The sequence below is a fragment of the Schistocerca nitens genome, chromosome 5 (genome assembly GCF_023898315.1).
Source record: "Schistocerca nitens isolate TAMUIC-IGC-003100 chromosome 5, iqSchNite1.1, whole genome shotgun sequence".
Lineage (NCBI taxonomy): Eukaryota > Metazoa > Arthropoda > Insecta > Orthoptera > Acrididae > Schistocerca > Schistocerca nitens.
The window spans coordinates 257,573,845-257,587,583 of NC_064618.1; the positions used below are offsets into that span (position 1 = coordinate 257,573,845).

Sequence of the window (13,739 nt, forward strand, 5' to 3'; positions counted from 1 at the left end):
GGATAGTTCTGTGCCATCAAGGAAGTAACTCGTCGGTCACACAGTTACCAAACATATTCTGCGTTGTTGCCAAGTTTCAGTTATACTACCAGGAACGATACCAGCTGATGTATTCAGAGAGTGACCTCGGAAGTGACTATAGCTTCCTCTCAAAAGTGTGGGTGACAAGAACCGGAATATCCTCATTATATGTCTGTGAGAATTATTCGCATTTCTGTAACTAGGTTTAGGGGCTAGAGTGTAATTAATTGTAATTCATCGATGCAGGGAATGCAAACGAAACATCATAGATTAATGACTGCGACAATTATTTGTGTTTTACTGTCTAAATCGGACCGAAACTTTGAAAGCGTATTCACCAGAGGTGATTCACAATTTTGTAGCTTCTCCAGTGGTTGAGTTGGCAACGTATCTTTGCTATACAATATTGTTATTAAGATCACTGTCATTGGCACTCTTGTTGTCAGCTTTTCTGACGGATTTCTGCCGTTGCTTGACACGTGAAGACTTCGAATGTTCTATATGGCGAAAATCTGACGTTTCTATTCTTCGAGCTCTAACATTCAAAAAATAGTTACAATAAGCGACAGAAAAGCGCCTGTGAACCAACAGTTAATAATGCAGTCATAATTAGTGGAATCTGACAAACTCCATCTGTCATCTGACAATTGTGAAAAGCTACTTTTTTCATCTGGACAGCACTGCAGTATGAACTCAATGGTTTCGTAGGATTCTTATACTTAATTCCGTTGTAATCGTTTCCAATGACAGTAAGGAGGAGCGAAACCATCTGAATTGAAATATAGTTTTCCAGTGGGATCTGAATGTTTGGGTACAATTGCAGTAGCACATCCAGTGATGTATCAAGAATATGAGCATTCACTGATTGCTGTAGTATAGGCTAGGGCAGAAAGAAGCAGGTTTTCCCCAAAGTAAACGATGAGAGACGTTGTAACTAACGCATAAAGTAATCATCTCTCAAACGTAAATTTTTCAAATGGTTGTCACTTATTAAATATGAATTATTCAGAAAATTACAACTATTTCTAGTGAAATGAGTACGTTAATACAGCTCCAGTCCGTGACTATCACTGACTTGCCAAACATTTTCTGAATAGCACTTAAGATAGAAAATGTGTGCGTGTGTGTGTGTGTGTGTGTGTGTGTGTGTGTGTGTGTGTGTTTGTGGTGTTTTTTCTTTCGGACGTCCAGGCTGTCACAGGGCGTTAAAATACAGCTACAGCGGTAGATGAAAATTTGTGCCTGACCAGGTTCGAATCCGGATTCGTGGTGTCTTTTCTTTTGGACATGTCCGAAAGAACAGACACCACACATATATGCATACACAGGATGCACGAATAGTAGATATTTTAGCAGGTAGTAGTATGGACGAATTGCGTAAAAAATTCCATATAAATGTGTCCACTTTTTACTGCGTACAGAGATACAGCTGTTAGTACTACCCCTAACAAACTCAAAGCAAAGGTAAATGAGAACATTCAAAGTTGATTTTTACAAATTCTCAACTTCAATGCACTTTTGACTTCTCTTTATAGCACCACTTCTAGCTTTTCTGAGGTCGTCTTTGCTTTTTTAATGAGGGCTGCACTGTTCAGAAACCGAACGATCAAATCGTCTCTTGGGTTTATTTTTTCTTTGTAGTCTTCACCTTTCAACTATCCCCACAGGCAAAAATCCAAAGGGATAAGGTCCGGGGACCTTGGTGCCTATATCTATTCATCCACCTTCCGGGAAATTTTAGGTTTGCATGTAGTGTCACCTGACGACTAGTCTGTGCAGGGGCCCCGTCATGCTGGAGGAACATACGCATTCTTGTAGCCAAACGAACTTCATCCAATAATGCTGGAAGCTCATTATCAAGGAAGTGTAGACAACGAGGTCCTGTAAGGACCAACAAACGAAACTAAAATAGATTGAACCCAGCTGTACGTAGTCAATAAAAGTTGGACACATGTAATATGACATTTTTTTTCTGCAGTTTGTCTATACCATCACCTCCTACAATATTTACTGTTCCTCGTGAAACATCTTGTATAATTATTCAGGTCTCGACAGGCCATCAGAAGTTTTCAGTGCTAGACGCACGTCATCGTCTGAACCCTCGCCGGAATACAGTGTGGCATCGAGCGACTGGAATAATGTACGGGGGAGGGGGGGAACGGGGTACCACGCATGCGGTATGCGGCAAAGATGGGAATTTGCGTATGACGTGGAGCGTGTGTAGATAGGTCCAGGAGGGAGGTTGACCAGTGTCCCGATAGTGCAATGGTCACCGCATCTGCCTAGTAATCAGGAGGTCCAAGTTCGAACCCTGGTCCGGCACATATTTTCATCTGCCGCCTATGATGTATTTCATCGCCCTGTGGCAGTCTGGACGTCTGTCCTTTGATATTTAAGATGAAATTGTTTTTTGAGGCAATATAGGTGATTTGCGAACATTTGTCATGCTGTTAATGTAACGGGACGTCAGCGGCATCCATTCCGAAGTCGTTGCTTTGTGGTGCCATTAACCCATGTCATATACATGCGAATCATATTGTAGCGCATATTTAGTCAAATAACGAATGGTCAGTATACAAGTGTTTATGAACAATAGAAGCACGACTGGAGCGAGGTGATCACTTAACCAAGTACAACATAGAGTACCTGTGCAGAGAGTCATTTCAGCCGAATAGGTGACGGTAATTTTTGTCAGGCCATTCACTGCAGAATTAATGTAATACCGGCACGATGACCTCTGTCGTCATATTGTATAATTAGCAGCTTGTGAATAAAGTACTATGTTCATTAAATCAGTTAACCTAGTGTCAAATAAAGAGAAGCGACGACGCCACCACTCTATCTTTACTTAGTCAGCGCTAGATTTTGTGCGCCACCATTAACGTTACTATAAACAGTTTGACAGCATAACACCACCACATCCACTGACAAAGTGTACCATTACCATGACACAGTTGTTACTCACAGTGATTACAAGCTGCTGATGTTTGTCAAGTACAGCAGAAAGCGCCTCAAGAATGTGAAGTTCCATTTGCATTACGTCTAGGACAGAGAGCATCGTAAATAACAGTGAGAGGTTAGCCAGCGAAGGGAAGTGTCCACGTATTGTCCCGAATTCTTGCAGTTTGATGTTAATATAGTTCCCGATGGTTTCACACTAACGGGTTCTTTTGGCTATCGGAAGACTCATATGGGAGCTATTAAAGTGTAATTGTTAGAAGACTCAACTACCTTAATAACACCTCATTTTGGATCGAATATGACTAGGAAAGCGACGTTAATTTGAAGTTTCTCTCCGTCTCTTGACGACTTACTGAATGAATTTTAATTTTAATAATCAACAGCCTCAGTTGCACCATTTAACTAGAATTTACCTAGGTTTCAGTCGGGATAACCCAACCTTCTTCAGAATAACAGTAACTACTGTTTGTCCATAGTGGACATCGTCAAGCTAAACCTACAAATCCATAAATTATCGTCAGACTATAAAACTTATCTGGAGTTGTAGTTTTAGCTTTACGATGTCCACTATGGACAAACGGTAGTTACTGTTATTCTGAAGAAGCTTGAGTTATCCCGAGTGAAACCTAGGTAAATTCTAGGTAAACGGTGCCACTGAGGCTGTTGATTATTAAAATTAAAATTAATATTTATACAGTTGCTGACAGGGCCGCGAAATGTTGAAGGTATTACTGAATGAAGTCTGAAGTTCACTCACAGTTGTGTTGCCTGCCACATGGATCTTTTTCTGGCGTATTTTTCCCAAAAACACTTGCTCCACACACAGTTCAAATCATTCGAGCTGCCTCCTCTGCATTCACCCCTCTGTTATACCAAAAATAAATATTGTGTTGTAGATGTTACACCTTTTTCCACTTGCGACCCAATTTTACAAAGCTTAACTGTAGTTCATGATTTTCAAGTACGCAAAATCCAATGCTTATCGGCAAGATGATAACTAGAGCTTCAGATTCTAAAGTGACGGTTGGTACATACACTGAGAGCGTCGCGCAGCGTTCACCTGGGTGGCGCCCGATTTCAGGTGGCGGGTGACGTCTGGCCGGTGGCTGGTAGCCGCTGCAGCGCGAGAAAACGCTTGAGCGTAAGCTGTTCTGATAGCGACCCAGCCACGAGCTGTCCTGCGGATTTGTTTATGGAAGTATTTGCTATTACCGGTGGGTAGACTCTGAAGAGAATTACCTTCGAGGCTCCATGAGAACCATAACTTTAGACGAGGGCCGAAATGTGGTAAGAAGAAAAAAAGGAAAGAAATGAGAGATGGTTGGACGCGTACACGCGGCTGTAAGTTTAGAATGCACGACAATTACGACTAGACCATGAGCTCACACAACACGATAACATCTCGGAAGTAGACAACACTTCCTCCCGACACTTCCACATCTTACAATGTTGTCAGATTGTGCAGATGACCGGACTTAGCGTTGTCAGGTGCGGTCGGTTTTATTGGCCACCTTAAGTGAACGACTCAGACTTAGTCTGAGGCGGCTGGCCGGCGGTCAGTTTTTATATCTGAGACTGTGCATGAGAGGAGCAAAGATGAGGGGGGAATCTCTAGCGAGGCGCAAATGCGGAGATCCGGCGACTTTGGCGAATTTGACTAAAGCCACATTGTTGTGGCCCAGTGCCTGGGAGCGAGCGTCTCGGAAAGGCGAAACTCGTCTGCTGTTCGCGTGATAATATCGTGAGCATCTATGGAATGTGGTTGAAGAATGCTGAAACCACGAGTAGGCGACAAGAAGTTGGGCGTCTCTACCTCATCACAGAACATAGGGATCGGAGACTTGCGCACTCTTTAAAGTAGGATAGGCGGCGATCTGTGGCAGACCTTACGACAGATTAAAGTGGTGGCGCAGGTTCAAACACAAGCACATCGTTCAGGGCACAGTGTTGAACCTGGTGTTCCGCAGCAGAGGACCAAAGGTGACCCAACAACATCACCAGTTATGATTACAATGGGTACGGGATAATCGAGATTGGACAATGGATCAATGGAATCGTGTCGCCTGGTCGGATAAATCGCGTTTGCTGTTAAACTAGGTCGATGGTCGTGTCCAGATACACCGTCATCCAGGCGAACGGTTGCGCGAAACATGGAGGTCGCCACGGACGCTGGCTGGTGGGAGCAGTGTTATGCTATGGGGGACATTCACCTGAACTTCCACGGGACCTGCGTAGTATTTGAATGTGTCATGACAGCTGTGGACTACGTGAACATTATTAGGAACCACCTATAACCCCTTATGCTCGATGTCTTCCCCAACAGCGGTAGCATCTTCCAGCGTGGTAACTGTCCATGTCACAAGTCCAGAACGTACTGCAATGGTTTGAGTAGAATGATACTGAACTCACGTCGATGCCTTGGGCATCAAATTCGGTTTATCTGAATCCGATGAAACAGAACTAGAATGCCGTCGGACACCAACTCCTAAGCCACAAATCAACCGCCCGTAAATTACGGCAAGTGTGTGTGGCCTTTGCGTAGGCATCTGGTGTCACAAACCTCTGGAAACCCATCAAGTACTTCTTGAATCCCTGGCACCCAGAATCACTGCTGAACGGCGTTCCAGAGGTGCACCAACACGCTTTCAAGTAGGTGGTCATTATTTTTTGGTTGATCAGTGCTTACGTGTACCAGGTTTGGTTGAAATCAGTGCAATGGTTTAGGAGGAGATGTAGGACATACACACCCACACAAACATAAATCCACTTTTATAGTAAGAATATATTGTTATTGCATACAAAAATCCAGTTTTCACTGCAAACAAAAAAATTCTTAGTTACCTGTCTTTTATAAAATATAGAAGCACTCCGTCTTCAGGCCACGAGTGGGCTACCGGGGCCAACCGACCGCCGTGTCATCCTCAGCAGAGTATGCGGATAGGAGGGGTGTCGGGTCAGCACACTGCTCTCCCGGTTGTTATGATGGTATTCTTGACCGAAGCCACTACTGTTCGGTCGAGTAGCTCCTCAATTGGCATCACGAGGCTGAGTGAACCCCGAAAAATGGCAACAGCGCATGGCGGCCTGGACGGTCACCCATCCAAGTGCCGACCACGCCCGACAGCGCTTAACTTCAGTGATCTCACGGGAACCGGTGTATCCACTGCGGCAAGGCCGTTGCCTTTATAAAATATATGTAACCAAAAATCTATAATTTAAAAAAATTACAAACTAAATTTTTCTCTATGCTCGTAGAACATACGCGTCTGTTTACAACTTCGATTCCGCCATGATTCGAAACCAGTCCCACCCCCCCCCCCTCCCCCCTCCCCACGCGTCAGGCGAGCACTCTATCACCCACCCATGTTACATGTAGAAATAACACCCTTTTACCTTACCATATTATTACAAACGATTGGAAAACTTCAAAGTAGGTTTTCCCGAGTATTTTTGAGAGTTTCATCGAATTGCTTTTGGGGAGGTATGTTTGAGTAATGAACTTCACGTACCATAAACATAAAAAATTACAAAAACACGACTGTCGCGTAGTCTGCTTGGCAGTAAAATTTTAAGCTCTTTGAGGACACTTCAGTAAACATAAATGATATGAAAACTAACTACGCATTACAGACAGAGAAGCGGAAATTAAAGTGATATACAAAAGAACAATTGCGATGATGACATACGAAGACGGAGAGAAATTTCAAAACAACAGTTGAATTCCTATGAATGCTGGAGGCAGTCATTTAGTATTTGCAGTGGGAAATTTCCACATCACTTCCGGCAGGGGTTCTATAATCTAACTACGCAGTATGAAACATCGTTTACGTGACCATCTGAATAAAGCTGTGAATTCTGAGCCATTCCCCGATTAGAGAACGGGGCCGTCCTAGCGCATAAAGGGACCTCCTAATTAGGATGCATTATGTGTGCTGCGCTGTACTTCAGGATTAAAAGCCTCTAGAAGCGTTAACATTCACTACGTAATCAGCTTCAGCAATTTTGCACCGGCTTATCAGTGCCATTAATTTTCGTCCGTATCCCCGGCAAAGGTTGTACAACATGTTTGCTTAGCGCTTCTAGGAAGCTCTGGTTAGCACCTATTCCTACAAACACAGGTTAACTTAAAATTAGAGAGCTAATTCAGTCAACATGTGGGTACTTTATTAGTAAGTAACAGATCAAACTAAAGTAATTTGAATTCTTTTGTGAGGAGTAACAATAACTCTCCACAGCTTTTATACCTTTGTTATGATTGAAATTTTACGATTAAAAAAATCCCAGTAGCCAGAGCAGTGTTTCGGAAGGAAAAGTCCACTCTAGTAACAGCAGAGTGCAATTGTAGACTAGTAAAACAGATAAACGTAGTGCTGAGAGAGAGAGAGAGAGAGAGAGAGAGAGAGAGAGAGAGAGAGAGAGAGAGAGAGAGAGAGCTGCAGACATAAATAATGAAAAACGCTCTCACTTCACTACTGTTTCTTGTTTGGAAATATTTGTTAGCGGTGAACAGTGGCTTGGGTGGTCGTAATTGAGCTATAGAATAGAAATGGGGAACCTGGCTAAGTGGTTGAGAAATCTAAACAGCTACCAAAATGGCAACAGAAAGAAGTATTTTAAGAAAATGTACATGGCAGTAGAATTAAAATATGAAACGTTAATAACTATTTGTATAAGTAATAAACATTAAACAGTAGAAACGAAAGGATATTTATATTATCAAACGAAGCGGATTTATATATTAGACGGATGAAAGAAAAATGTGCAATATGTAAAAATTTCTTTAACCAAGAAATGCGAAAACTACAGTTGTGAACTCTTCTTCAAGTAAGCGACGAATACAGTAGGCGAAATATAAACATTCCAAGCAACGATCGTGTGGGTAACAGATGTTGTTATCTAAGATAAGAAAAACTGTGAGGCGCAAATAAAGACTTCGTTGACTTATTTCCTGGCTCTCGTCTCGCGATCTTCGGCCGACGCTCGTTCAGTGTTTTTCCTGAGGTTTAGGCATTAAAGCTGGCTAGCATTGTGAAAGATTTGCTTTTGGTGCACTGGAGGTTAAATCTCCCACAACGCTAGCCAATCGTTATGTCTAAACCTCAGATAAAACACTGAACTACCAACGGCCGAAGACCCCAAGAGGAGCGACTAGAGCCAGTATGTCAAGAGTTGACCATAAATGTCTCGACAATTTTATAATGTTTTCACTGACACCTTCAACAGACCAGAACTAAAATCTGATTTGCAGTGAAGAGTGAAACTGGTTTGACCAGCATCGAGTAATGGTCTGGAACTTTGCAGTACATAGCAACCTGAGTTATACATTCAGGGGTTAAATTTATGTACATACTGTGAAACAGTGGAACTGCTAATCATTCTTAACATTCCCGTTATTTTGTTGATATCTACAGTGGCGCTAAGAGATAGGGAGGCGTAACGAGATTTCACCGAAGGCCTTCAGTACTAACATTTGGTATCAATTAAGGACAAAAAATGGTTCAAATGGCTCTGAGCACTATGGGACTCAACTGCTGAGGTCATAAGTCCCCTAGAACTTAGAACTACTTAAACCTAACTAACCTAAGGACATCACACACACCCATGCCCGAGGCAGGATTCGAACCTGCGACCGTAGCGGTCCCGCTGTTCCAGACTGTAGCGCCTAGAACCGCTCGGCCACTCCGGCCGGCTAAGGACAAAAGAACAGAAGGTTGTTTTTACTCTCTGCTGAATGCAGGAAGTAACGCTAGGGATGCAATTGCAGGAACTATACATTCATATAAATAAGCAACAACAGACAAAAATATTAAACGACATTAATGGAAAACATAGGGCTCACAAAGCATTTGCTACGATAGCTGATAGAGATGACGCAATGGTGATATAAGGAAGAACCCAATAAGCCTAAATATAGAAAGCTCATACAACACGACTTTCCACAGTTTTAAGGTCAAAGGATAGAAGGCTTATTTTTTTTTATTTTCTGATGAATAACTGGGCCACAAGTATCCTGATACTGTCAAATTACAACCGTAGATAATGTCCGATTCGCTAACTATGCAGAGCTTTAGGAAATTCCCCTCACAAACTTCTAGGGTTTGGAGAGGGGAGTGAGTACATAATATTTTGAATAGGAACCCACCAACGTCAAGGAAAGTACCGTTTCCGTTCTACAACAGTTTCAGTTCAAATGTTCCATTTTTGCTTGAGGAACTGAATTAGGCGTGATGCAGTACAATTATTAGGAATCAATTCGGAAGAAAACATAGCTCAACATCCATTTATCACTTAAGAGGACTTGTTTTCACTAACACTTAAACATTATGTGTTTACTTATTCCAGAACAAAAAAGAAGCCAACATACTGTACCTACAGGGCAGTACTGATGCATTACAACAACGGCTCGATGTGGCGACCACCAACGTTGTTACGGACATTCTACGTATGGAGCATGTCCTGACACACACTCTCCATCCCAAATGGTGTCTCTTCAGTTCCTACTGCAGCGGCCAGAACTCGTGCCAGCAGATCTTCATTTGTCTCTGCAGGAGTCTTGTAGATTAAACTTTTCATGCGACCCCACAAGAAGTAGGAGACCGAGCGATTAGACCACCTCGGCCTTTCCATCTTTCACCATATCGTCTCACCAGATGTCCCCGAACCACACGTGAGAAGTGAGGTGGTAATCCATCATGCGGAAACCAAATTTTCTGACGGATATTCAGCGGCACAGCTTCCAAGAACGGGTGCAATGCGTTTTTTTAGGAAGATTTAGTTTGCAGGGCCAGTTATCTTAAGTGGCAGGAGCTATGGCCCAATTACATGACCGTCCAAATACCAGCCAACACGTTAATACGAAACCGGTGCTGAAATCCATGGACTTGCGTGGCTTGAGGGTTTTCGTCTACTCAGTCACGGCTGTTTGGCGAGTTCAGAACACATTACCTAGTACATTCATCTGTGATCAGAACTCGACGTGGAAACAGGGGTGTGTCGATGCAGCGGCGCAAAAACCATGCGCAGTAGTGAGCGCTTTGTGGAAAATCGCCTGGATCCATAGCTCGTAAGTGGTGCGCATGTAGTTACTTTGTGGTAAGATCTTATTGGACCAAACTGCTTAGGTCATCGGTCCCTAAGCTTAATGGTTCAAATGGCTCTGAGCACTATGGGACTTAACATCTATGGTCATCAGTCCCCTAGAACTTAGAACTACTTAAACCTAACTAACCTAAGGACATCACACAACACCCAGTCATGACGAGGCAGAGAAAATCCCTGACCCCGCCGGGAATCGAACCCGGGAACCCGGGCGTGGGAAGCGAGAACGCTACCGCACGACCACGAGCTGCGGACTCCCTAAGCTTACACACTACGGAATCTAACTTAAGTCCGCCCCCGGTAGCTGAGTGGTCAGCGCGACAGAATGTCAATCCTAAGGACCCGGGTTCGATTCCCGGCTGGGTAGGAGATTTTCTCAGCTCACGGACTGGGTGTTGTGTTGTTCTAATCATCATCATTTCATCCCCATCGACGCGCAAGTCACCGACGTGGCGTCAAACCGAAAGACTTGCACCTGGTGAATGGTCTACTCGACGGGAGGCCCTAGTCACACGACATTTACATTTTTATTTTATCTAACTTAAAGTAACTTACGCTATGGACAAGACACACATCCCTGCCCGAGGGAGGACTCGAACCTCCGCCTCCGAGGGGGGGAGAGGGGGGGAGGAAGGGGGGGCGCACGGACCGTGACAAGACGCCTTAGACCGCACTGCGATGTACCCTAATTAATGTTAATTGGTACGGATTTAATTATTGCTCATGCAGAACGTCCCAGGCGATAATGTGACTAGCACCCATTGCATGCATGTACTGTGCTGCTTATTTAGATATACTTCCTTTATTTCCTTCAAGGAAAGAACGAGGACGAGCCTGATTACCAGGAAGTCTTGATGCAGGTTTTGTTTACTTTACTTGACTCTGTTGCATTGTATTTACATTGTATCATGACAGAACGTGCTAAGAATCAACGACAGACCCATTCATTACTCAGTGCTATTCAGAGACGTACAGTACAGTACCATGGAGCAGTACCGGTACAGTATTTCTACGTGGATTGGAGGGAGGTGTCCTATTCCATGGCCTGCGAGGTCACTTGACCTGACGGAGAACAAGTAAAAGCTCCCTTTAAACTGAAATTTTTCGCCAGAGGTCTAACCGACGTATTCAAATCAGCGAGAATGCACAAATACCTAAATTCCATAGAAGACGTACGTCATCTCATGGCCACTTCTTGGAAATGAAAAATGCCCTGTAAAATAAGTTGCCACTTAAAGGAGCTCTGATACCCTATTCAAGCTACACGAGAAAAGTTATAGTCAAGGTAACTGAAACAAACCATTAGTAACAGAACATACAAAATACGATAATTTTTCGATCGGATCCAACAGTTGCTACTCTATAGTGCAATGCAGACGAAGGAAATTATAAATAATACTAACAAATCCACCGAATGAGCTCCAAGATACAATTCGCCTCGACTTGGAGAATTTCCACGGGTCTCGGATCAGGACACATTATCGTTGCACAGTTGTGGATATGCATATCAGTTGTTCCAGTTTGTCAGTAAAGTGTTGTCTTGCATTTTACCTTTACGTTTAGTCTTTTGTCTCTGTATTAAGTAGATATGGCTTCAGAGTTAAAATCTTTGAGATCACTATTAGGTAATCTGCAACTCATTTACCCATCCATAGCTACAAAAGCTTCTGATACACTTCGCAATAATAACAGCCATCATTATTAACTGCAGTTTCATAGAATTCTCTACTTTTTTTCCTCTGCGTTTCATTATTCCCTACTCAAATTTAGCCGTCCCCCTAGTCTTACTTGTTTCCCTTGATTAGATCTGATATTAAATCGCCGTGTGTTAACCTTCTTCTCTTCATTTCTCTCGACTTTACATCTCACTGGAAAAGTCTTTCTATATTTGTTCGCAAAGGCGGGCCATCACAGAATAAAGATGAGGTAGTATTTCATGAAGATAAGCTTTCCCTCTACTTTAAGCTATAATATATAACCCGAAACGACCATTCCCCGTCCTTTCGGCCTGAAGTGAAATCCCATATTCAAGGGGAGAGAGGCTGAATCCACTCCGCTGTCAGGCGCTTAACAGTGTCTGTTTTTTAAGTTTCTCACTCACGACGGTTAATGTGCCACTGAAATAAGAAGCTTCCGATAAATGGTCTTGGACACGCGGGAAATGGATATGTGACTTCGATATGTAACTGAATGCTCCTCTGCTTGAAGTGACCCATAAAATAAGCTAAAAATAAAACTTATTTAATGACATAATATAAAGGCTCAGAAAACCTACAACTTTCAGTATTTCATATAATTACTTAACATATTTTACAATTTAAAATGCTCACATAATCTCCTCTTTAAGAGGTATCTTTTGTTACAGGTTTAGCTCAATAAGTCACGCGCTACAGTTTGTGTGTATATCCTGAGGCAGCGGAACTTACTGTGCGCAAATTACCCAGAACGACCAATGTTTGAGTGTGAGAACACTTGTCCACTGCTAATAAACTTTAAACACAATTTCAAACCCTTTCTCACTCATCCTTGCGTACAAGTTTAACATCAAACGTTTAACACATTACCTAATTTGTAAAGTAATGAGAGAGTTGAAGCTGTTTAATTCATGGTTACACGATTCTTTAAACAATAGCGGTGTGGGGGGGAATGTTGGAAATTAGGTTAGTGCGTTTTTAATCACTGAAATTCTGAGATTCCAGTATTAAGAAAACTTTTTCTCAGGGACACCGACTTATATGAACAGTGTTCAGTAATAGTGTTCAGCACACTAGACCACTGACACGAAGGTTCTAAAGCCCTTGAATGGCGTGAAATGAAAATGCTTGTATCACGTCGCCCACCATTTATTGTACTTGTATATTGTGGTACTGTGAAACTACTTGCTGAATTTTCAAGGACATTTCACATCATAAAATTTCTACATGTTTTATAGTCAGCATAAAATCATCTTACAGGGAAACGACGCTGAATACGTGTCTTGTGTACCTATTGGGAAGATGCGCGTTAATCTAGTGCAACGAATTTGAAGACCACTTCTGTCAGACGTTTCGTGAAGGAACAATCATGCACAGGGGTCTCATAAAGTAGTGAAAGTGTGAAGAGGAGATACGTTACGTAAAGTAGTTAATCTTCGCTGTAGATTGTGTGGTCCTCTAGGTTGGAAGATGCGCATGTACAACCTACGGAATATGTCGGCATAGCAATTTCATCACAACTGTTACAGAAGCCATTTTGGTAAATAAAATGCGATAAATGTCTGCTAAAAGGTGGGAATTTCAGAAGATGGGACCTGGACCAACTGAAAGAACCAGAGGTTGTAGAGAGTTTCAGGGAGAGCATTAGGGAACAATTGACAGGAATAGGGGAAAGAAATACAGCAGAAGAAGAATGGGTAGCTTTGAGGGATGAAATAGTGAAGGCAGCAGAGGATCAAGTAGGTAAAAAGACGAGGACTAGTAGAAATCATTGGGTAACAGAAGATATATCGAATTTAATTGATGAAAGGAGATAATACAAAAATGCAGTAAATGAAGCAGGCAAAAACGAATACAAACGTCTCAAAAATAAGATCGACAGGAAGTGCAAAATGGCTAAGCAGGGATGGCTAGAGGACAAATGTAAGGATGTAAAGGCATATCTCACTAGGGGTAAGATAGATA

At 42.6% G+C, this 13,739-nt stretch overlaps 1 pseudogene; it reads right to left on the reverse strand.

Annotated features, from left to right (window-relative positions):
* Positions 1-6,046: 6,046 nt before the first annotated feature.
* On the reverse strand, positions 6,047-6,164 carry LOC126261179 (5S ribosomal RNA; annotated as a pseudogene).
* Positions 6,165-13,739: the final 7,575 nt, after the last annotated feature.